A 22,763-nucleotide genomic window follows, 5' to 3' on the forward strand; every position below is an offset into this window, starting at 1 on the left:
ATATTATCATTTAGGTTATGCTAAGGGTTATGGTTACTGAACTTTATCTTATGGTGGCGGAGTAGCTCAAAAGTCTCCAAGCTGTTCCATTTACAAGCACCTATGTGCCAAATTCATCAAATCATGACTTAGGTGTAAAGAGGGTGACTCTGACGAACATTTCCTAAAATGTTTTAAGACAGAACTCACTGAGGACTAATTTTTACAGCAAGTTCAATAACATACATCACCATCAAATAGTACATATCAAATTAAGAATTATGAATATGTACCAACTTACTGTACATTAATTGCTTACAATTGTATATCTCTGCACTTTCCTTAAGTGGCTATATTCATGAACATATTGATATTGGATTAAGTTCATCTTCATATTCTTGCAAAGAAATGTTTTTCTAGTGCCACTTTAATTATCCAAACCTATTAAAAACTGAGAAATAAAAAATCATAGGATAGAGGGCTCACTTTTCTGGTTAATCATTAGCTATGAGCATCTTGATTTTACATCCTGACATTGGGATATTTATATTTACTACGTATACCTTTTGTGGCATATTAAACCCAGCAGGTAAAATTATGCCAACTTGTTACAAACCAACAGTGGGTCAACTAAACAAGACTAGAAAACATACGTTTTAGTTTTCTGAATGTTGTTAAAGTAAAATGCTTAAAATACGAAACATTGAAATTTGCTGAATGAGTTAAAGATCTTCCCTGGAGAAACTACAACTGCTGAACCCTGTATAACAGGCTCATCTGTGTCTACTTTAAAAATACACGCTGTTGAAAACATTTAACTCAATATAAAGCTATAATTATAATAATTATAATATAAAGATAATTTTTGGTTAAATGTTTTTCATTTTCCCCCTTAAGTTTGCTTGTCTCAATTCTGTGATCAGCTTAAAATAATTCTTACTGTAACTGCTGGGTATACATCACCTTTGGGTTGCCGGCATTTCATTTCTGAGAATGCTAAGAAAATTGATTCTATTTTGGAAGAGACACAGACAGGTGGACAACATAACTGACGGCTGTTCTCTCAAATTTCATAGCTTAAAATATAAAAGCATTTTAGAACTTTGAAGGCATGAAACAATTCTAACATTTTTCATAATTTAGGACATCATCTTTTACAGAATTAATTAACTACACTGATCCTCAGTAAAGACAGGGCCTAATTTTCATAATCAACTGTTGGGATTTTTCAAACTATACAAGAACACAAACAAAATTTTATTGTAATTTTTTTGACTTCAGCCACCCCAGGCACTAACACGATCTCAATAACAAGAATTTTACATTCCTTACGTGGTATGGGCTGAAAAAAACTGTTGCCCTATATCATCACTTTATCAAAGGAAAAACTGGAACTGTATTTTCCTAACAATTTGGTCATACAAGTTTGACTTATCAACAAATTGCGAAGTGTTCAGCTGAGGTAATCCCTGTCCTTGGGTCCTAAGTACTTTGAGACTACTTTTTAAAAATATAAAAAATCCACAAGAAACTTACATGTTCCAAAGTCCTCTGCTAAATGCTTTACATAACTTTGTTTAATCCTAACCATCACCCCCATGAGGCTGCTATTACCACTGAGGCTTAGAATGTTATGAATTTCTGTAAAAAATTAGCAAGCTATTCAAGATAAATTTAAAACTGAACAACAGGAGTCCAGAAAGGCCACTAATATTACTGTCCAACACACTAAAGTCAGTCTTCATATACCATCTCCAAGAGGACCTCCCTCCTCTGAAAGAAGACTTATTGAGTTTGACTCTTGGGGCTGCTTTAAAATTTTCATATGCTTGTTCTCTTTGTCTTGTCTTTATCCTTTAGCAGATATGAATGAAAGAATGTTACATGACTTTGAATGAAAAGATCACAAATGTAGTAATGAGTCAAAGAATTTTGAGCTAAAAAAAAGATACTCTTATATATCATGTACCCAAATACTAAGAATACTACAATAACATCAATAATTTAAAAAAATTAGGATTTAGGGCAAGGAGTTAAAGAAAAATTATTTTCAGAAAATTCTAATATCTTTTTGCCTCTGTCTACATACTTCAGTTTCTTTTAAATATGAGTAACTTTACCATAATTCCGTCATAGCTTTGAGCCCTTACTGGTTAAGTGTCTCTTATGATCAGACTTTCTTCGTATTAGACTGAACCCTCACTCTAAGAAATATCCAGGGCTTCCCTGGTGGCGCAGTGGTTGAGAGTCCGCCTGCCGATGCAGGGGACGGGGGTTCATGCCCCGGTCCAGGAAGATCCCACATGCCGCGGAGCGGCTGGGCCTGTGAGCCATGGCCGCTGAGCCTGTGCGTCCAGAGCCTGTGCTCCGCAACGGGAGAGGCCACAACAGTGAGAGGCCTGCGTACAGCAAAAAAAAAAAAAAAAAAAAAAAAAAAGAAATATCCAGGAAGTCAGGATATTGTGGTATTCTTAAAGCTAAAATTGATGTCCCCTCCTCCACACCACACATAAATTGATCCCTAGGTCATCTACACATCTTCAAAATTCATTTATGAATATATTTAGTAATAAACCTAAAATCCTTGCCAAAACTTTGTTATTACTTGTGTGACACACCACAAAAAACCACAAGTATGGGATGTGGAAGGCTGCTCTACCCCACCCCTGTGCACTCACCTCTAGTGTTTTAAAAATATACAACAGCTGGTTACAACCCTGGACAATAATTCAGCTGGGTGAATGGTGGGCAAAAGTTACACATTTCTAGAGTTCTACAGGTGGTCCAGACACTTGACCCTGTTGAAAAAACCCTTGATATAATAGCAACTAACTCAATACTCTTTAATGAACTACCTATAATTATAATATAAATCAATGTCCTAATTCCCTTTTGACAGAAAAAGAAGGTAGATTTCTTTATTTACTTAAGGCATTCCTAATTCCACTTTTCAGCTTTCTAACCCAGTTTTTCCTCTGGGACACTGAGGTTATTCTTTCAGAAGCTGGCATCATCAATTCCTCTAATACTAATTTTTTAAATGCAATTTCTACACAGAGTACATAATTTTTTTTTCTAAAAGTTAAGGGTCATGGAGTTGTTTTTTGAGATAGTAACTTGACTTGTTTCATTTCTTTATGGTTAGATGTCCATTGGATATAAGGCTGGAAAAATTTCTAACTACCCAATCACATGATAAATTATAGAAATCACTACATTATACAGGTCTCATTTCTCACATACGGTATTTCTGTGAAATCTGCTGGGTCCCTGCCCCCCCAACCCCCCGCCATTTGTCTTCCATAGTAACTCAAATTGAGGTTATTGCTTACATAAAGAAGTATTATAAAATGAACAACATAAGTTCATATAAGACACAATACCACCCCTGAATCACCAAGCCCTAAGAATAATTTGTAAGAGTTTGAAACTAAGCCTAAATGTAAACCTGTTCAGTCTATTTCATCTCTATTATGCTTAAAACACATCTATAGTTATACTGATGATCAGAAAGAAAACAGTAAACATTCTGTACCTTTTCCTATACTTACCAACATTATTTGCAAAGAAGGTATTTCTGAACAATTTCATAAGCTCTTCCCATTGTTGTATCCATGGATAAGTGAGGCCAATACATACTACCTTTGTTTAAAAATGAAACAAAGCCACTCATCTGCCTTGTTCCCAGAAACATGACATATATAAGATCATTCTTTATAAAACTGTTTTTGTAGTTATCATCTGCATACATTGAGACATGTTTTTGGACCATGCTTTTGTCGTTTATAATCACTCTGCCTAGTCTTTCCTTGATACGATAATCCATTTATCAGCTATAATTTTAACTCCTAACAAGTGAAGTGCATACCCCTAATGACCCAAAGTGTCAGTTAATTTTGTTTTTCAGGATAATACACAAAAGGAAAGGAGAAAAACAGCATAAATATATCGGCATTTTTAGCCCTTCGGACACCCTCAGGAAGAAATAAATTTCCCATCTTTTCATAGTGTAGACAGACTCTGAAAAAGAACAAACACACAGCATTGTTTTAGTAACACAATCGGGAAAAAAACAGTCCATTTGAAATACTGGGCAAAACAACTTAAAGACCAATGACTTCGGTTTCAGCTACCTAGTTTAAGAGAAAATTAGTTCCTAAAGTGGTCGTATATATGGAGTTCCACAAATTAAACACTAAATGTATTTTTTAAATAAGTCCGTGATCCATGCTACTGAAGATCCCGTCTCCGCAGTATTTTTAGCATAACGCTCTAGGTTTATTCAAGAATCCCAGTTACTCCGGAACCAATAGCCAGCCGCCAATCGGTCTATCATCAATATTCCCTTTCAACATCTCCCTGCTTTCGTTGGCAGGTATGAAGATGTCGTTTTAAACCGGGTGTGTTAGTCCTGTAGGACTCTTCCTGTCTTTTCTTTATTTCGGGGCCAAAGCACCGTTCCCTTCCACCTTAGCTCCCTTCCAACATCGATTTCTTTGGAACCTTTTGCAAATCATTGCTGTATGAAAAACCAATGAGGGTACGACACCCTGGGAAAGGGTAAGGATGGTTGAAAAATGAATGACAAGAAGATAAAAATAAATTTGGGAGGGAGAGCCCAACTCCGTTAGGTGAAAGCTTCTCCGACCAAAGGCGACAGAATCGCCACCCGGGGTCTCCGCACTCCCCAAAATTCACAACCCCTCCGACTATCCTGTTAGCGAGTCTCAATGATGCTCTGAGACCAGGAGTAAACTGACTCCCTCAATTCCTTAGTTATAAAATGGAGCAAGAGGAGTAGAGGGCCTCCGCAACCCCTGCAAGACCGTGAGGTCAAGGCCCACTCGGTCTCTCATGCCGCCACCAGCCAGACGCGTCCTACTCAGTCCCCAGATGCCGCCTCCATCCCCCGGTGCCCAGGTTTGGAACCCAGGCTCTCCGACCACGTTGTCCTCCTCCTCACCGTCCCCTCTGCACCACCACTCGGCTCCCGCGTTCCCTAAAACCTCGGCCAGCTCCGCAGAAACGTCCTAGCACTCCTAACATGGCGGCCGAGTCCCCTTCGCTCCCTTTGCCCGCTCTGGGCGCGTCCGACCTTGGCGCATTTTGGGCTTTGTAGTTCCGGCAACAGCCTCGGTGTCCCCGCCAGCCCTTGAGAAGACTACAATTCCCAGAATGCACCGCACCCTGAGCATGGCTATTGGGGCCTTTTGGACAGAGGGATGATGTCATTGCAAAAACCCCACTGCATTCATTGTGCTAAGGTCTATCCACCCCCCTGCTGCTGCTAGGCTTGCGATTGCCGCTCGCTCCAGCTGAGCTAAGAGTAGCAGCAGCACCAGGGCAGGGACTGACTTCAGCCCTTGGACTTAGGACATCGCAACACCTTCCCTTGCGTGCGTGACTCATTCGCACATCCTTTCTGTTTATGCCTGGGGTGGGGAGAAAAATCCCAAACCAGGTGAGTTGAAGTGATTTATTCAAATGATTCTTACCAAGTTATTCCTCCCGCTTAGTTCTCAAGGCTTTCTTTTGGGAAGATGGGGGCGGGAGGACTGGGGAGGTGCTCGCAAACGCTGCTAAGCGAAAAGCTCTGTGCAATTTGGGTCACTGCAAAGAACAACTCCAGCAACCTTCCCCCGCCGGAGGACCTATGCCTGCCAGTTCCCTAGTCGCAACTCCCCTCAACCTTTTTGGAGTCTGGGAGAGGGGGCTGGGCTGCGGAGGACGTTGGGAAGTGCTCTTGGAAAATCAGAGGAAGGCAGAGGTTGGGGGACTGCAGTCCTGTCACACACGGCCCGAATGCTGAGATTTGAGTGGGAAGGGGTGATGCGTGGGGAGAAATGGAGACAGTGATTTAATGTGGTCGCACTACTTTGGAACATTTCATGTCACTTGGGCGAGCACACACTATTCATTTTTAAGATGAGCGTGCTTCTGAGTAGGTTAAGTTTTGTGGGGCTTTATTTTATGTGTATGTGTGTCTACGTCGTTTGTCTCGCTTTTTCTGCTGATCTGAGGTGACAGTGTCCTTTAATGGTGCACTCTGTGCCTGTCAGAAACATTTCACGTGTCTGGTGAAGGTTCTCTTGGGCTTCTAGATGCAGCATTTTTGTTAAGTGTTTTTCTTCTCCCAACTGCAGGATTTCAGGATTGTTTGGAAGTGGAGCCGACAGATTTGTGCTTGTGTGAGTGTTTTAAATTACAGTGCAATAGGCTCCTTACCACTGACAATGGTACCATAATGAGCTGCCGTTTCCTGAGGCACAGTCACCAGTCACAAATAACGGTTTGGAGAAGGGATCATTAGGTACACTCCGGTTCATTTTAAAGCATTAGGGAAAGGAAAAGTTAGAAGCGCCATTAACCTTCATTTGCCGTTACTGAAAGGTACGCATGGAAGAGTGATCTTGGAGGTGGAAACCGAGGAGGATAGTAGAGGTTTTTTTGCTTTTTGGTTTTGGTTTTTAAACAAACTGACACGTTTAACAAGACAGAGAGCACTTCGACCCGTATGATATTGGCTCTGTTCTTGTAAGAGTTAGTAGGATGATTAGTACAATAAATATGTTATTTTGAAATAAACAGCTGGCTGACTCCAGAACAGATGGGGCCAGTCTTAGCTGAGAGATCTACAACCTTGGAAATGAATGGACCTGGGGTCAACCACACCCCCTCTTGGAATGTCAAAAGGAGAAATGCCAGAGTGTTTTATGCTTAACTTCAAAATGCTAAACCTTTCATAGCCAAGGCAGGCATTGGGGGAAAGTCATTACTGGTTGTCTTCTGTTGCTGAACCAATTTTGTACATTTTAAATTCAGACCCTTAGGTGTCTAAAGTTGCAGCTGGGCGAAGCTTCGTTAAATGCTGTTTGTTACTGGATGCAAAGGACAATTCATTGTATGGGCTTTGTGGTAGAGTGATTTATTGGGATGCAATGAGCAGCTTTGGGATTTGGGAAAAGATGGACTGCTTGGCTTTGCTTCTCTCTCTGTTTTTCTGTTGCTTACTGTCTGCTTTGCTGAGCATCCCTCCCGCTGTACCTTCCTTTCCCCACCCCTCTGTGTCTCTTGAAGTTCTTCCAGTTTATTTCCCTGCCTCTCCATTCGCAATTCTCATTTTTCCTCTGTGTTTCAAAATCTCCCTCTTATCACCAGTAGATGACATCTCTTTCTCTGAGTCACTTTCCAGTCTGAATACCCTCTCATCCCTTCTCTTCTTCACCCAGAAACTCCAGGGTGAATGAGACTGTGCTAATAGTTATTCTACAGAGTCCTCGTTGAAGAGGCCTTGCCTTTTCTTTTTCTTGCAGTTGGTGCTTGGCGGGATGAACAGCAACGAATCTGACCCCTTGGCCTGGTTTGTGGCTTCTGTGACAGACATAGTTTGGCCTCAGCAGCACGTGGACAGTTAACTGTTGCAGTTGAGCTCATGTCACTTTTCCTTTCCTTGGTACCTGTATTAAGAGCTGCCAATGCATTAGCAAGGCTTTTAAATGCTCTACACAAAATGTTCTCATAATTCCCAAAGAATAAGTAGACTTCGAATGGCTTCTGCCTCATTTAATACTTTTTTTTTTCCTTTCCCTGTTTTAGTATGTGGTAGGAAGGCTGTCTTTTCCCCTCCCTTCCCTGTTGATTGCTGAGGAGCCAAACTAGCCATTTGGGTTTTTCTTTTTTTTCTTAAGGTGCTTGGAGCAGCAACAGCTTTTCCTCCTGTTATTTCTTCTCCTTTGTGGAAGAAAGAAGTTTGTTATTTTATAAACTTCCTATTAAGGAGAAGGATGTGGTAGTGGTTATGTTTGTGTAAGGCAGTGCTTCTCTAGGCATGAAAAGTCTAACTGCTGCCCATCTGAAGGCAATTAGTGTGACAGGCAGATTCAGAAGCTGTCATCTTGGACCTCTCACTCACCATCTTTTTATCCCTTCTTCTAAGCTGTGCCCTCTCCTACCCAGGCTTTTTAGTGTTTTAGGGAGGAGGAATGAGCAGAATGGAAGGTTAGTTTTGGCCCTATCACTGCTATCCCTGTGACCTTGAAAAACTGTGCATTCCTTTCTCGCTTATTTTATTTTATTTAAACATTTATTTGTTTTTGGCTGCATTGGGTCTTCGTTGCTGCACGCGGGCTTTCTCTAGTTGTGGTGAGCGGGGGCTACTCTTTGTGGCAGTGCACGTATTCTCATTGCAGTGGCTTCTCTTGTTGTGGAGCACTGGCTCTAGGCACGCAGCCTTCAGTAGTTGTGGCACGCAGGCTCTAGAGTGCAGGCTCAGTAGTTGTGGTGCATGGGCTTAGTTGCTCTGCGGTATGTGGGATCTTCCCGGACTAGGGCTTGAACCTGTGTCCCCTGCATTGGCAGGCGGATTCTCAACCACTGCTCCACCAGGGAAGTCCTCTCCCTTAGTTTAAATCCTTTGCAAAGGGATAAGAATCCTTTCCCCTTGGTTTACTTGGCCTGATGTTATGGCCTCAGCCTGTCCTTCTGTCAGCAGATATGGTGAGCAGCTACTATATTCTAAGGACTGGATACCTCAGTGAAGAGACGCTTCCACTGCCATCATGGAGCTCATGTTCTAATAGGGGAGATAATCATTGGAGAAGTAATTGCAGGTGTGATGAATGCTCCTGCCAAAGGGGGATGTACTACAAGGTGGGATAGAAGTGCCTAATGTGGTGTGCTTCCCTTGTCTGGGAGAATCAGGGAAGGCTTCCTGTAGGAAGTGACATTTCAAGAGACTTGGAGAGTGAGTGTAAGTAATTTAGGATGGCAATGGGAGGTGCTGAGAATGGGGACAAAGGGCAACAACTGCATGTTCAAAGTACAGAGGAAAGCGATAAATATGAGGATTTAAAAGGTTAGTATATGGGGGCAGAGCAAGGGAGAGAGACCAGAATGAAGACGGATGAGGCTGGAGAGGTGGACAGAGTCTAAAGAGTGGGCAGTTTTCTGAGCCACAGGTGAATTTGGTCTTTATCTTAAGTGAATGGCTTTACTTAGCTAGATGAATTACATATGCAGGTAGAATGATGTTAAAACCATCACGGTGGCTGTTAAGTGGAAAAGGGACTGGAAAGAATTAGCCAAAGTGAACGTGAGATGAGGTAGCACGTCATTTTTGTAGTCTACGTGTGGGATGGTGGTGGCTTGGATCTAGGGTGGTGGCAGGGGCTAGGACAGAAGGGAAGAGATTGGAGAGACACTAAGTTTGAAGATTATAAGTGATAAGACTGTAGACTGATTGGATGTGGGTATAGGGAAAAGAGGGAGTCGAGATGACTGGAGTTTTTCCTTGAGCCACTGGAGATGCCGCTTACAAGAGAAAGGTAACATTAGCTGGGGACCAGATTTTTGTTTGTTTTTTCAAGGAGGAGGGACTTTTGGTCATATTGAGTTTCAGGTTCCAGGAAGACATCTAAGATCTTTCACTCACCCTGTCTGTGTGTAGGATGCAGCATGGTGGAATGGAAGAGAGCTCTGGTGAGGCTTTCTAAGACTGAGTACTACTTATTTATGAGCTGTATGATTTTGGACACGTCATATTTTTTTGGTGAGCTTTAGTTTCCTCATCATAAGATATATTTATTCCACTAATTTATACTGATCACCAGGTATACGTGCACTGTGCTAGGAATACAGCATTGAATAAGATAGTATTTGCTTTGGAAAAATTGCTCAGGTGAGGGAGCGGAACATAAACATATAATCACACACAGAGAGGTTTGTAGGCAGTGCTAGGAGAGCACAGCCCCAAGGGGGACTTTCGTGCTTCCTTGGCGGGGGAGGAGCAGTGTTCACAAAGTTGTTGGTGACCTTTGACCTGAGACATGGAGGCCAGAAAAAACTCACCAATCTGGGTTCCCAGGCACCTAATAGAGTGCCTTGCACAAACTGGGGACTCTGTGAATGTTTGTAGACTGAATAAACTAATCTAAGTCATAAGGGCCCATTCAAAAGCAGGAAATATCAACATATCGGAAGATGGCAATGAGTAATGCAAATATAAAATGTAAAATGGTTTTAACAAATGCATTAAAATGAGGACACCCAAGCTTCTGAAATGTTTTTTGGTTGACTTAAAGGGAAATTTCAGAAATATTTCAGATCTGGTTTCTTTTTGGGCTGAACTTCATTTATTCCAGTTAGTTTCTCAAAAATAATTTTGATTGTATAGAATTCCCTAGATCAATGGGTTTCAGACGTTTGAATTTTATATATAAGTAAAAATACAAAAAATAAGGTAAAATTGGGTGAGTTGTTGCCAATGGTTATTTTTCTGTAGTAAAGATATTTAAAAAATATGTCCTCCTTCGCTTTATCTCATGAAATAAAGGACATTTTATATCAAAAGTTGTAGAAAGAGCATACTTTTAAAATTAAATTTAACTTTGTGAAACATTCTCTATTTTTTTCATTTTATTGCAGAATAGAAAAAAACAAGACAAACAAATACCAGAATGTTAAAATAATTTATGGAACCATTGCCCTATTTTCTTGGCTATGGTGGAAAGGTGGCCCATCTCCAAACATTTCCAAGTGTGGAAGAATTTTGTATGGACCACAGATCATTTATTTTCAGTTTATTCTTCACAGGAATTCAACCCTTGAAAGCTAGGTAGGACTCTTCAAGATTAGTTTAAGGTAGGGCTTTTTTTGCAGTACACAGGCCTCTCACTGTTGTGGCCTATCCTGTTGCCGAGCAGAGGCTCCGGACGCGCAGGCTCAGCAGCCATGGCTCACGGGCCCAGCCGCTCCGCGGCACGTGGGATCTTCCCGGACTGGGGCATGGATGCGTGTCCCCTGCATTGGCAGGCGGACTCTCAACCACTGCGCCACCAGGGAAGCCCTAAGGTAGGGCTTCTTAACTTGTCCCTGGAAGATCCTCAGGGAGACCATGAATCCCAGAGATCATTTGTGTGTGTGTGTGTGTGTGTGTGTGTGTGTGTGTGTGTGTGAGTTCACATGTGCATTGTGCATTTTTCTATCACTACATGTGTGTCCTTGGGCAAGTGACTTAACCTCTTTGAGCCTCTTTCTTTGCATGATTGTCATGAGGTTTAAATGAGATAATATATTTTGAAATGTCTGGCACTGTGCCTGGAATAGCTGGTGCTCATTGAAGCTGTTTTTGACATTATTTTACATATTTTATTTATTGGCTGATGCTTTCTTGGTACCCACAGTGACACAATGAAGAAAAAGATAACTCAGTGTAACTAGACAACTTGATGCAATGGGAAGTATACAACATCGCCAAGGTAGAATTCTTGCCAGAAATGTTTAACCTAAATCTAATCATGAGGAAATAATCAGGCAAGTCCAGATTGTGGGACATACTGCAAAACAGCTGGCCTGCGATCTTCGAAAATGTCAATGTCATGAAAGAGAAACAAAACAAAACAAAATGAATGGGGGACTAATCTAGATTAAAAGAGACTAAAGTGCTGTGACAACCAAATGCCACATGCAACCCTTGATTGGATCCTGGACTTAAAAAAAAAGCTATAAAGGACATTGTGGGGACAGTTGGGGAAATTTGAATGGGAGCTGCATAGGAGATGACAGTGTAACAATGTTAGTTTTCTTGGATGTGATAATGATTCTGTCTGCTTAGCCTGCCACATTGTGGATACTGGTGTCCAGGTCAGTTGCCCGTTCCTGAATGTCATGTTTAGGAATGTCACAGCAAAGCTAGAAGACATCAAGGCCTGCTTCAGAAAATAGTGATTTTCTTGATAACAGCACATATTTAATTAGCCTATGGGCTGGAATACCATTTGTTGGCAGATATTGTAGGTGACCTTTTCTGTCCTTTCTAACCATGATTATGTCATTCCCTAAGAGTGCAAACTTCTACAGCCAGCACTCTTTATTTCTAGAGGTAGTAATGCAGGTAGGACGCTAGCTGTTTCCAAAGTGAAGAGCGAAGATAAGCAGGGCTATAACTCAGGAGTAGAGCATTTGACTGCAAAGAGGAAAGGCCATGAAAGAGCACATAAATATATATCTTAAATTAGTTTTTTGATTCTAGACACAACGTAAGATTAAGCAAAATTCATTACAGAAATATACAACGAACTACTGTACAAAGGGAAAATTCCCTTGATTCCACCCCCCCATAGTCAACTGTTGCGATTTTGATGTGTATGGCTGTCATTTTGTCCCACACGTATGCTAATGATATTATTATAATACGTATTCTGCTTGCTCTTTTACTTAATATATTTCAGGCATTTGCCCCATGTATTTGCATGTCCCTCTAACTTGCCCTTTTCAGTGGCTGTTGGACACTGCTGCAGTGAGCATTTGAGCATGCATCCTCTTGTAATGAACTTGTGGGAATATTTCTGTAGGATTCATTTCTGGGGTAGAAATGCTGGGTCAAAGGGCACAGACAGTTTCCCTTTAATTGCCCCCTGATTTAAATTCTTATCGCAGGGACTTCCTTGGTGGTCCAGTGGGTAGGACTCCGAGATCCCAATGCAGGGGGCCCAGGTTCAATCCCTGGTCAGGGAACTAGATCCCGCATGCCGTAACGAAGACTGGTGCAGCCAGAATAAATAAAATAAGTATTAAAAAAAATTCTTATCGCAGTCTTTGACACTGCCATTTGTCAAGTCCATTAGCCACTTGGGCTACCCTCTCTTATTAAGGGAAGGAATTTGTGATGGGTGGACAGAAAGTGGGGAAAAATGGAATTAAGAGTTCCTGCTGGTTTTTGTGATGGCTGTAGTAAAAGTTGATATGTAAATAACATGGAAACCTCTGGAAGAGAGAAATAAAATATATTTCCCAGTCTGCAACACAGCAGGATGTTTAAAAAGTGATCTGAAATAGTAAAGCAGCCAAGAGTTTTCCCCCAGAAAATTCTGCAGAAAAATTTTATCTTTGAGTTAAGGTTAACTTCACTAAAATGCGGACACCATCAACCTTGAAGTGAAAATAACCTCTTCTGCTCACTTCCTCTCCATCTCCGTCACATAACCACACAAGAAAGGGGAATTTAAGGTCCACTGTTTTAATATCTGAAGCACATGGTAAAAAGGCCTGATTTTTCATCTTTCTGAATATCCATAGAAGCAATCCCAAGGCAGATTTTTGGCATTTTTTTTGTAGGAAAGGTCTGAGTTTAGGAGTGGCCATCAGTGACTCACTGTCCCAGCAGAGACCCTGGGATCGCTGAGCTGTGAATTATTTCCATTCTTTTAGCCAGTTATTTTTGTTCTTCTGTGGCTGGGTTGACCAAACACAAATTTGAGTTGTGTGCTAGGTGGGTAATTTGTCTTTTCAAGCCTCAGTTTATTCATCTCCAAAATGGGGATTATTGTGAGGCTCAGATGAGATCATGTGTGTAATAGGGCTTTGGCAAATTTATGTGCACATAAATATGTGCTTTTGTTAAGGTGTTGCTGTCTCTGGCTGGGCCAGCTCATATTAATCTTTCCTCTAATTCCAGTGGCATCTGTTACCCAAAAGACTTTCTTTAGGCATTCTGTCTCATAATATCTTATTATTACGTCTTCATCTAATATTTGTGAGCATAAGCTAAATGCAAATTCTTCTGCTGGGTGTTCTGATAGGAAAACAAAGGTGGAACCATCCAGGAGCTTTCCTTCTCTGCTTTTATTCTAGGAGACTAATATCTTTTAATGAGAGTCTTCAATAATATATGCTTTACAAAGGTGTATTATGTATGCTGTTTTATTCTGTCAATCTGGGTGGTAGATTTTAGCTTCACTTTTCCATGTAAATGAGGAAACAATTCTTAGTGACGTTAAGTAACTGGTTCTGTTCTGTTTTTTAAAGCTACCTAATTTAAAAAAAATTTGCAGTTGTAGGCCCCAGGTAGATTTTCTGGAACCGAAACCTTACTTCATCTCCAGCTGCTTCCTGTTTTTGCCTTGCCATCTGATCAAAAGTGTAAGCATTCTGAAGGCAGGACTGGCTGGCTGGTGGTGTTTACTCTGATTTGGTTTATTTTAGCCACGGGCACAGGGGAGGAGCTTTTTGTAGATGTATTGAGTTAGTTGAAGCCATGATGGGAACAATCATAGCACCTACCGGGTGTCAAGTGATTTACATGTTTGGTTTGATTTTTTTCCCCCAACTTATTTTGAAAATTTTCAAACATATAGAAAAATTGCAAAAGTATTACAGTGAACACTTTTACACCCTTCATCTAGATTTGTTTGCTGTACCATTCTACGCACACACACACGCACACATACTCACACACACACTTTTTTTTTCTAAACCATTTGAAAGTGAGTTGCAGACACCACAACACTTTAGCTCTAAGCACGGGAGCATGTATGTCTAAAGAACAAGGACATTCTCCCCTGTAACCACAATATCATTATATTGAAACAATAATATTCTTCAGATTTCCCCAGTTGTTCCAATGTCGTTTATAACGTTTTGCGGGGAGGGGAACCCAGGATCTAATAAGGATTACTTACACAATGTAGTCGTGTCTCTTTAGTTTCTTTTAATGTAGCAAAGTTTCCCTGCCTTTTTTGTCTTTCATAATGTTGACATTTTGATCTCAGCTGCTTTGTAGACTGTAGATTGGATTTGTCTAATTGTTTTCTCATTCTTAGACTCAGATTAAACATTCGTGGTAAGAATTCCCTGGAGGCGATGCTGCATCCCTCCCCTTGCATCACATTAGGTGACACATTCTGTCAGTTTGTCATGTCACTGGTGATGTGAGGTTTGTATTTTGGATGAGGTGACATTGCCTGATATCTGCATTGTAAAGGAACCCTTTTCTCTTTGTAATTAATAAAATTGTGGGGTGATACTTTGAGATTGTTTGGATATCCTGTTTCTCAAAAACTTTCATTCAGTGGTTTAAACATCTATTGATAATCCTGGCCTAGGTTAATTAACATCTATTAAAGGATGATTTTCTAATTTGCTCTTCTGTTCTGTATTTGTTTCCTGACATTTTTCTTTTTCCACACACACACACTGTATTTTATTTTTACAAGAGATAAATAAACTGACACCAAGCATTGTAAATGGATGACCACAACAAAAGCAACAATGATTGCAATTACCAAACACGAAACACACTCATACTATGTCATAATATTGACATTCAGTCCAGTAATCCTCCACCGTAACAGCTCCTTTACTTTGCAGTGAAAATTGATTTGTTTTTTTTTTGCCTCTGAGTCCTTGTGGGATTTTTTTTTATTATTATTCAAACAGAAAGTCACAAAAATTATAATCATCCTCATCAGTTCACTCAGTCCCATGTAATTAATTTTTGTTTCATCTTGATCTTTTGTTAAAACTTTTATGAATTCATCAGTTTTCCATTAGAGTTCTGAAAATGCTTATTCATTCAGTTCAGCAGTATAGTCAGTTACCAGAAGCCTGTACTTGTCAGAGTCTGACATTTTTCTTTTTTTTTAAATAAAATAAATAAATTTTATTTATTTTATTAAAAAAAAATTTAGGCAGTGAATTTTTTCTGTATTTGTTTCCTGGCATTTTTCTGATAGGTTAGCTTTCAGCTCCCCTCCTCTTTTATTTTTGTATTTTTATTTTATTTTTTAGTATCACTTGGATTCCTGGATTCTTTTCCCCCCAATGTGTTATAGTCCATTACCAATCTTCTGCCTCCCCTCCCCCAATATTTATGCTTTTTGATACAAAAATTGTCCCAAGTTTGGCCAGTGGGAGCCAGTCTTATCTCATTGAGCCCTAAAAACAAACTGATAAAGTAGGTGGAATTTTGCCCACTTTATGAAGTGAGGAAATTAGGGCTCGGAAAATACAAGCAACTTTCCTAGAGGCATGTAGCTAGTAGTTAGTTAGCAGAGGAGGTTAGATGCAGACCTGGTTCCAACTAACTCTAAAGTGGTTCCTGCTATTGGTGCTGTCTCCTGACAGTCCAGGAGCAGAATGTTACCTGATAAAACCAAGTTAAAAAGAAGGCACACCCTGGTGGCGCCGTGGTTGAGAATCTGCCTTCCAATGCAGGGGACACGGGTTCGAGCCCTGGTCTGGGAGGATCCCACATGCCGCAGAGCAATAGGCCCGTGAGCCACAACTACTGAGCCTGCGCGTCTGGAGCCTGTGCTCTGCAACAAGAGAGGCCGTGATAGTGAGAGGCCCGCGCACCGCGATGAAGAGTGGCCCCCGCTTGCCACAACTAGAGAAAGCCCTCGCACAGAAACGAAGACCCAACACAGCAAAAATTAAAAAAAAAAAAAAAAAACCCACAAGCACTGTATCATTGTTGCTAATAGCAAATGATTGGAAACAACCTTAAGTGTGCATCAGTGGGAAACTGGTTAATTAAATGGGTATGTTCACAAAAGGGAAAGCTATTAAACTACAAACAAAAATGAGGGTTTCTCTAAGTACTGATATGCGAAGATCTCCAAGCATATTTTAAGTGAAAGAAGGATGATCCAAAAAGAAGAAGAAAAGAAGAACGCTGATGTAGAAGAGTGCATACTTTGTGAAAGAAGTGGGGATAAGAAAATACATTTTAGGGCTTCCCTGGTGGCGCACTGGTTGAGAGTCCGCCTGCCGATGCAGGGGACACAGGTTCGTGCCCCGGTCCGGGAAGATCCCACATGCTGCGGTGCGGCTGGGCGCGTGAGCCATGGCTGCTGAGCCTGCGTGTCCGGAGCCTGTGTTTTGCAACGGGAGGGGCCACAGCAGTGAGAGGCCCGCGTACCAAAAAAAAAAAAAAAAAAAGAAAAGAAAATACATTTGAAATTGGAAGGATATAAGATAACAGAATGACAGAATGATTATAGGTACAGGGCAGTAGGAGTGAGTGGGGTGTGTGTGTACATAGTGAGCTTTCTTAAGATTTACTATTTTATATAACGCTGCCTTTTAAATTTTTTTAAAAAATTATTTATTTTATTTTTGGCTGCGTTGGGTCTTTGTTGCTGCACGCGGGCTTTCTTTAGTTGTGGTGAGCTGGGGCTACTCTCCATTGGGCTTCTCATTGCAGAGGCTTCTCTCGTTGCAGAGCACGGGCTCTAAGCGCACGGGCTTCAGTGGTTGTGGCTCGCAGGCTCTAGAGCACAGGCTCAGTAGTTGTGGTGCACGGGCTTAGTTGCTCCGCCGCATGGGGATCTTCCCAGACCGGGGCTGGAACCCCTGTCCCCTGCATTGACAGGTGGATTCTTAACCACTGCGCCACCAGGGAAGCCCTATCATGCTGACTTTTAAAATAGCTTTATTGAGATATAATTCACACATCACACAATTCACCCATTTAAACTGTACATACAACTCAGTAGTTTTTTAGTATATTCACAGAGTTGTGCAGTCATCACTAAAATCAATACTTAGAGCATAGTGTTGTTGTGAAGATTAAACAGGGCCCTGCCTTTCAAGTCTCACCCTGGTGCCCTTCACCTAATAGGCCTCGACGTCATTTGGGTATCCTGGGTGGGTAAGGCAGCAGTAGCCCTTAGTGGTTGTTTGGGAGCCAAATTAAAATTGACACGTAGCATATGGGGAAAGTATTGTTCTGATTTCAAAATTGGAACGTATGGTCTGACAAAGAATTTTTACCCTTATTTATAAATTAATTGCAAGGTCTTATAAAATATATGGATATCATCACATTTAGTCATCCATTTAACAGATCATCTCAGTATAGAGTTAAATTTACATGAAGTCATGATTGTCCTAGGAAAGTTAGGAGTTATGGTCCCTTAGGGTCACATTTGGGCCAATATTAGCATTCAGGCAACTCTGTCTTAACCTTCTCTTTTTCTTCCCTTCCCTCTCCTCCACCACACAACTGAGTTTCGGATTTTGTCTCAGACAGCCATTTAAATTAGCCATGGCAATGTTAATTGTTTTGGCAGACAAAAAGAAACTCGAATAAGCTTTTCCTTCTAAGATTTAAGAACTCTACTTTCTAAGAGCTAACTTTGGAAGGAATGTTTCTGGTCTGGAAAATTTGGATAGCAACCTCAAAAGGAATTAATGTCCAAGAAGATCTGGGAGTGGGGTGGGGACACTCAATTTCCTTTGAGACAGATCGAAATAAATACTTCTGTCTGAAATAGTAATAAAGATCTATTTATTTCTTTCATCGTTTTGTTAAAATGTTCAAAACATGAATGATCAAATTCAAAATAGATTTAGCCCAGGCACCAAAAAAACTCTCAAGTCATCCTGATTAAAAAAACGTTTATGAGGGACTTCCCTGGTGGCACAGTGGTTAAGAATCCGCCTGCCAATGCAGGGGACACGGGTTCGAGCCCTGGTTTGGGAAGACCCCACATGCTACAGAGCAACAAAGCCCGTGCGCCACAACTACTGAGCCTGCGCTCTAGAGCCTGTGAACCACAACTACTGAGCCCGCGTGCCACAGCTACTGAAGCCCACGTACCTAGAGCTCGTGCTCCGCAACAAGAGAAGCCACTGCAATGAGAAGCCCACGCACTGCAACGAAGAGTAGCCCCCACTCTCCGCAACTAGAGAAAACCCACGCACAGCAACGAAGACCCAACACAGCCAAAAATAAATAAATAAATACATTTACTTTTAAAAAAAGAAAATTAAAAACAAACACAAAAAACGTTTATGAGATCTTAGGCTGCTTTGCTGAGTGAGATGATTCTTAGTACAACATTTAATTCTGTCCCTTTGATGTGACAAAGTTTCCAGCTCCCAGAACTGCAACTGTATAGCTCAAGATTCCATGTTTAGTGATACCAATCTGGATTCATTGTAACTGCTGTATAGTTTCTTTCTGTTTTGACTATGACCTGTCATAATTGTTTGGTTTCAGAATTCTGTACGTTCTTTGCTTTTAAAGTCATCTTGGCCAGGAAGCTAAATGGCATGTTTGTATGTGCGATAAGTTACTTTTATTATATAATTTTATAACAGTAATATTGGCAAACATTTTTTGAGTTTACGGTGTGCCAAGTGCTGTGCTAACTGCTTTACATAAGTTATAGTATTTAATTGTGGCAAAAACCACATAAAGAAACTGAAGAGCTTAAGCAACATGTCTAAGATCACATGACTAAGAAGAAGCAGATCCAAGACCAGAAATCAAGACTGTCTTACTGCAAAGACTGTGCTTTTCTGCTGTGTAATTCTGCCATTTTGAAAATTTGTGTGTGGAAGATCATTACTTTTTTACTTCATCTTTGGAGCAGATTACTGTCTTATTTATTTGATAGGTATTTATTGAGTGCTCATCATGTGTCAGATACCTTGAGAACTATAGAGGTGACTGAGACCCACTCTTTGTCATTGAAAAATTCACACTTAAGTAGAGGAGATAAAACAGATATACCTCTATACACCCATGTTCATAGTAGCATTATTCACAATAGCCAAAAAGTGGAAGCAAACCCAAGTGTCCATCGACAGATATATGGATAAGCAAAATGTAGAGTGTACATGCAATGGAATATTGAATACTCATTCAATGTATTCAGCCTTGAATGTAGTTCAAAGCTGAATAGCCTCGAAAAGGAAGGAAATTATGACACATGCTACAACATGGATGAACCTTGAGGACATTACGCTATGTGATATAAACCAGACACAAGTGGACAAATATTGTATGATTCTACTTATATGAAGTACCTAGAGTCATTAAACTCCTAGAGACAGAAAGTAGAATGGTGGTTGCCAGGGTATGGGAGGAGGAAGCAATAGGGGAGTCGTTGTTTAATGGGTATAGAGTTTTGGTTTTGCAAAATGAAAAAGTTCTGGAGATTGGCTGCACAGCAATGTGAATATACTTAACAGTACTGAACTGTACACTTAAAAATGGTTAAGATGGTAAATTTTACATTATATGTATTTTGCCACAATTTAAAAAACAAAACAGATACACCCCTCTACTCTAGGGTGGAAAGTAATTAGTGAGACAGGAAGGACTGAAGACGTCACAAGAGAGGGCTTTCTAGACAGGGCATATATAGCTGGGTAATGGAAGATTGGTAACAATTGTGTGGCAATGAGGAAGGTAGGAAGGGCAACCCAGGTGAAAGGAACAGTGAACAACATTACAGAGGCTACTTGGCTTTAAAATCCAATTCCAGCAAGAAACAAACTCCAAGTACATGGCTCTATAATTATGGGTGTCCCAACCACCTTCCACGTGGGCAGAGATTTAAGTATATAGTCTAAGCCAGGATCATGAAGTCGTGGTATGCTAGACAGGGACTCATTCATGATTCATTCAGTAAACATTTGTTTAGCACATAGTGCTGATGCTATGCGAGGCACTTTATGTATGTTGGCAGATTTAATACCCCCAACAACCCTGGAGTTATTAATAGCCCCAATTAACAGATGCAGCCACTGTGACTCAGAGAGATGTAGCAATTTATCAAAAATCACATGACTGATAGGTTGCAGAAGACGTCACCGGGGAGCCCATGCTGTGTCCACCAAGCTACATGGCCTCCCCTTGGGGGTGAGTGTGAAGTGATGTCTGCCTTTGAACTCACAGTCAAAATGGCATGTGACTGCCACCACTTGTCATCTTCTTGCTGCCTTTGAGGCTACCTTGGCTGAGTCATCTTACGGCTCGGAGCCTCAGCTTCCTTATCTGTGAAATGAAGCCCTTGTATTAGACTAGATTATTTCTAAGGTTTCTCCCAGATCTAAAAACCCTATTTGTTTATTCATCCATCCATCCATCCATCGAGCCAATGTTAATTCAGTATCTGTTACGCACCAGGTACTGTGTTGGCAGGTTCTGGTAATTGAGATTTGGTAGAACACTGTTCTTGCCTGAAAGGAGATTGTAGACTAGTGAAGGAGGCATAAAATAGATGACTATTGTGTAGTACAGTCAAAGCACTGGTAGTGGTATATACAGAAGACCTAGAGGAGGGGCATGGCCCTGTCTTGGATAGGTGGATGTCAAGAGGAAATGGTCCCAAAGACCAGGAAGGTAATGAAGAAGACCACAAGATCCTCATCATTCCTGTTGTCCCTATGTTCATAGGCACACTACATATTGATTAAATTCAGTAAAGCTTTGGTGAACTCAAAACTCTTTTATTTTAAGCCTTGTGGAAAGTTTAGTCGAATTTGCCAGTTGTTAAGTGCAGCTATGTGCCAAATATCCATAAGGTTTGGATTCTCTTTCAGACTGGAGAAAGATTATAAGGTTGCAGTTGTTTGTTTGTTTGTCTAAGGGAATTTAGTAAGCATGAAGTAGACTAATAGGAGGCCCAAGGGCCTGGAGTTATTTGAGATGTTCACAGCTAAAGTCGCAGATGCTTATATTTCAAAGAGGCAAGTGAAATGGCCAAGATATTGGATAATATACATGATCCTCTCAAGACTACTAAGGACTGGTGAATTACTAAGAATTAGAATGACCAAGAATTAGAATTCTAATACTAAGGAATTGAAGTGAGGATTGAGGGGGAAAAGAACTAATATTTACTGAGCAGCTCTTATATATCAGACACTGTGCTATGCCCTTTACATTAATAAGTTTGCTTTATCCTCCCCACAATCCTGTAAGGTCAGTGTTGTATCCTTTACAGATATTGAAGCTGGGGCTCAAAGAGGTTGTGACTTGCTTAAAGTCCCAGCTACCAAGAGACTGAGCAGTGGCTCAAGCCCAAGTTGTTCAAATCAAGACCTTTGCTCCTTCCACTATCCCGTGTTTCTTCAGGATCCTGGATTTTTCTGTTTCTGGGGGAACTGTACCAGGGTACAGGACCTCCCTCTCATCCTTGGAGCCTGGGAAATAGTGATATTCAGGAGAGGCCCACTCCTCAGTTTTCCCAGCACCCCAAAGGGCAGCTCCCCCAATTTCCTATGTCTTCTTTCCGAGGTGGTGGATCACCAGCTGCCAGGGATAAATGGCTTTTACTAAAGCACTTTTTCTTTTTTTTCCTTTTTCGTCTTTCCCAGGTAATATGTGTGTGTTTGATATCGGCAATTTGTCTGTCAGAAGCGGCTCATGAAAATCATCTGGGAGAATGCTTTTTTTTTGGCGGTACGCGGGCCTCTCACTGTTGTGGCCTCTCCCGTTGCAGAGCACAGGCTCAGCGGCCATGGCTCATGGGCCTAGCCGCTCCGCGGCATGTGGGATCTTCCCGGACCGGGACATGAACCCGTGTCCCCTGCCTCAGCAGGCAGACTCTCAACCACTGCGCCACCAGGGAAGCCCGGAGAATGCTTTTTGAGGCCAGCTAAGTTTACGCATTTGATCCCCTCTCCCTCCCCAGCAAAGAGTAACTTCAGTTCATTTGCTCCAGATTCTATTTTTGGGGTCCTGAGAGACCTTGCTGCCTGATTCTCAGAGGCTTCCAACCATGAGGTTCTGCCAGGATTACATGAGGGTCTCAGCACTCCTAACCCCCTGCTTCAGGCTCCTTTCTCCTCTGTCAAGGCCTCCCTGTGGGCACAAGCTGTGGTGTCTTGTCAGGGAGTGTTTTCCCAGCTGGGTTTGCAGGCAGACCAGGCATTTATGCCAGGCCCTTTAACGCTCCACCGCAACCCCCCGGGAAAGTTCCCACATATGACTGCATGAAACATAGAAAACTACTCTCCAAATGGGTTGATGAATTATGGCAGTGGGGAAAAGTCTTCTCCAGCTTTCTCGGCCCTGGCATTCCATAGTTTGGGTGACAACGAAATGGACAGAGGATACGGGGTCAGGAAATTGGAGCTCAAGTCTTGGCTCAAACCACAAATCCTGGGGCTGTGAGCACTTGACCTGTCTGAGCCTGTGTTTTTAGCTGTAAATGGAGAACTGACGACAATCCCAGCTTCCTACTGTCATTGTGAGAGTCAGATTACTC

At 41.3% G+C, this 22,763-nt stretch overlaps 1 protein-coding gene and 1 long non-coding RNA gene across 2 annotated transcripts in view; one reads left to right on the forward strand and one right to left on the reverse strand.

Annotated features, from left to right (window-relative positions):
- The window catches only part of LOC116758158, a 30,978-nt gene extending 25,966 nt beyond the window's left edge, over nucleotides 1-5,012 (reverse strand). Inside the window, exon 1 of the long non-coding RNA XR_004351153.1 lies at nucleotides 3,531-5,012. This is a non-coding gene — a long non-coding RNA (uncharacterized LOC116758158). The remainder of the gene's footprint in view (nucleotides 1-3,530) is intronic.
- A 245-nt stretch (nucleotides 5,013-5,257) lies between these two features.
- RAB30 (RAB30, member RAS oncogene family) overlaps nucleotides 5,258-22,763 on the forward strand; it is an 86,075-nt gene continuing 68,569 nt past the window's right edge. Inside the window, exon 1 of the mRNA XM_032641476.1 lies at nucleotides 5,258-5,440. The gene's annotated coding sequence lies outside the window, so the exon portion shown is untranslated. The remainder of the gene's footprint in view (nucleotides 5,441-22,763) is intronic.

Source organism: Phocoena sinus, chromosome 8, assembly GCF_008692025.1.
Source record: "Phocoena sinus isolate mPhoSin1 chromosome 8, mPhoSin1.pri, whole genome shotgun sequence".
In the NCBI taxonomy this organism is placed as follows: Eukaryota; Metazoa; Chordata; class Mammalia; order Artiodactyla; family Phocoenidae; genus Phocoena; species Phocoena sinus.